The 2,513-nt window shown below is 30.4% G+C and overlaps 1 non-coding gene across 1 annotated transcript; it reads right to left on the bottom strand.

Moving 5' to 3' along the window:
* Positions 1-2,026: 2,026 nt before the first annotated feature.
* Positions 2,027-2,130, bottom strand: LOC130984272 (small nucleolar RNA R71). Its single transcript, XR_009088217.1, has one exon. It is a non-coding gene; the product is annotated as a small nucleolar RNA R71 (small nucleolar RNA).
* Positions 2,131-2,513: the final 383 nt, after the last annotated feature.

Here is a 2,513-nt window from a genome sequence, read left to right as displayed (position 1 = left end):
TTGTTGCTCATATTAGGTAATTTTCTTTTCAAAAAGTTTTCAAAAATCTTTCAAAAATTTTTATTTGTTTTCGTTTTTCAAAAAAAATAATAATTTTCGAAAAAAAAACCAAAAAAATTAATAAAATCATAAAACCCAAAATAATTTTATGTTTCTTGTTTGAGTCTAGTGTCAATTTTAAGTTTGGTGTCAATTGCATGTTTTTAAAATTTATGCATTTTTTTTCGAAAAATTCATGCATGGTGTTCTTCATGATCTTCAAGTTGTTCTTGATAAGTCTTCTTGTTTGATCTTCATATTTTCTTGTTTTGTGTCTTTTGTTGTTTTTCATATGCATTTTTGCATTCATAGTGTCTAAACATGAAAATTTTCTAGGTTTGGTGTCTTGCATGTGTTTCTTTTCATGAAAATTTTTCAAAAGATAAATCATGATGTTCATCATGATCTTCAAAGCGTTCTTGGTGTTCATCTTGACATTCATAGTGTTCTTGCAAGCATTAGTGGTTTTGATCCAAAAATTTTCATGTTTTGGGTCATATTTGTGTTTTTCTCTCTCTTTATTAAAAATTAAAAAAATAAAAAAAAATATCTTTTCCTTATTTTACTCATAAAATTCGAAATCTTTGGGTTGACTTAGTCAAAAAATTTTAAAATTAGTTGTTTCTTGTTAGTCAAGTCAAGATTTCAATTTTAAAAATCTTATCTTTTCAAAACTTTTTCAAAAATCAAATCTTTTTCATTTTTCTTTTATGATTTTCGAAAATTTAAAAATAATTTTCAAAATCTTTTTCTTATGTTTATTTCAAAATTTCTAAAACTTTACTAACAATTAATGTGATTGATTAAAAAATTTGAAGTTTGTTACTTTCTTGTTAAGAAAGGTTCAATCTTTAAATTCTAGAATCATATCTTTTAGTTTCTTGTTAGTCAAGTAATCAATTTTAATTTTAAAAATCAAATCTTTCTCAAAATATCTTTTTAATCATATCTTTTCAAAAATATCTTTTTCAAATCATATATTTTTCAAAATTAATTTCAAAATCTTTTCTAATTTCTTATCTTTTCAAAATTGTTTTTCAAATCTTTTTCAACTAACTAATTGACTTTTTGTTTGTTTCTTATCTTTTTCAAAACCACCTAACTACTTTTCTCTCTCTAATTTTCGAAATTCCTCACTCTTTTTCAAAATTCTTTTAATTAACTAATTGTTTCAAATTTTAATTTTAATTGTACTTCTTCTCTCAATTTTTGAAAATTACTAACTATTTTTCAAAAATAATTTTCGAATTTCTCTCTCTCATCTTCTTCTATTTATTTATTTAATTACTAACACTCTTCTCTTCATCTAAAAATTTGAACTTTCTCTTATCCTCTATGTTCGAATTTTTCTCAACTTTCTTCTATTCTTTTCTTCTTCTACTCACATAAAGGAATCTCTATACTGTGACATAGAGGATTCCTCTTCCTTTTCTGTTCTCTTCTTTTTCATATGAGCAGGAGCAAGGACAAGAACATTCTTGTTGAAGCAGATCCTGAACCTGAAAGGACTCTGAAGAAGAAACTAAGAGAAGCTAAAGCACAACAATCCAAAGAAAATCTTACAGAGAATCTCGAAAAAGAAGACATGGCCGAACCCAATAACAATGGTGGAGGCGCAAGGAGGATGCTTGGTGATTATACTACACCTACTTCCAATTTTTATTGAAGAAGCATCTCAATCCCTGCAATTAGAGCAAACAATTTTGAGCTGAAGCCTCAACTAGTTGCTCTGATGCAACAGGACTGCAAGTTCTATGGACTTCCATCAAAAGATCCCTATCAGTTTTTAACTGAATTCTTGTAGATCTGTGATACTGTTAAGACTAACGGAGTAGATTTTGAAGTCTACAGGCTCATGCTTTTCCCCTTTGTTGTTAGAGACAAAGCTAGAACATGGTTTAACTCACAACCTAAAGATAGTCTGGACTCTTGGGATAAGCTGGTCACGGCCTTCTTGGCCAAGTTCTTTCCTCCTCAAAAGCTGAGCAAGCTTAGAGTGGATGTTCAGACCTTCAAGCAAAAAGATGGTGAATCCCTCTATGAAGCTTGGGAAAGATACAAGAAGTTGACCAAAAAGTGTCCTTCTGGCATGCTTTCAGAGTGGACCATTTTAGATATATTTTATGATGGTCTATCTGAGCTTTCTAAAATGTCACTGGACCATTCTGCAGGTGGATCCATCCACCTAAAGAAAATGCCTGCAGAAGCTCAAGAATTCATTGACATGGTTGCAAATAACCAATTCATATACATCTCTAAGAGGAATCCCGTAAGTAATGGGACGCCTCAGAGGAAGGGAGTTCTTGAAATTGATGCTCTGAATGCCATATTGGCTCAGAACAAAATGTTGACTTAGCAAGTCAACATGATTTCTCAAAGTCTGAATGGATGGCAAAATGCATCCAACAGTACTAAAGAGGCATCTTCTGAAGAAGAAGCTTATGATCCTGAGAACCCTGCAATGGCAGAGGTGA

This window comes from Arachis stenosperma, chromosome 5 (assembly GCF_014773155.1).
Source record: "Arachis stenosperma cultivar V10309 chromosome 5, arast.V10309.gnm1.PFL2, whole genome shotgun sequence".
NCBI classification, from domain to species: Eukaryota; Viridiplantae; Streptophyta; class Magnoliopsida; order Fabales; family Fabaceae; genus Arachis; species Arachis stenosperma.
The sequence above is the reverse complement of the archived record's forward strand: the minus strand, read 5'-3'. Positions and strand labels throughout refer to the sequence as shown.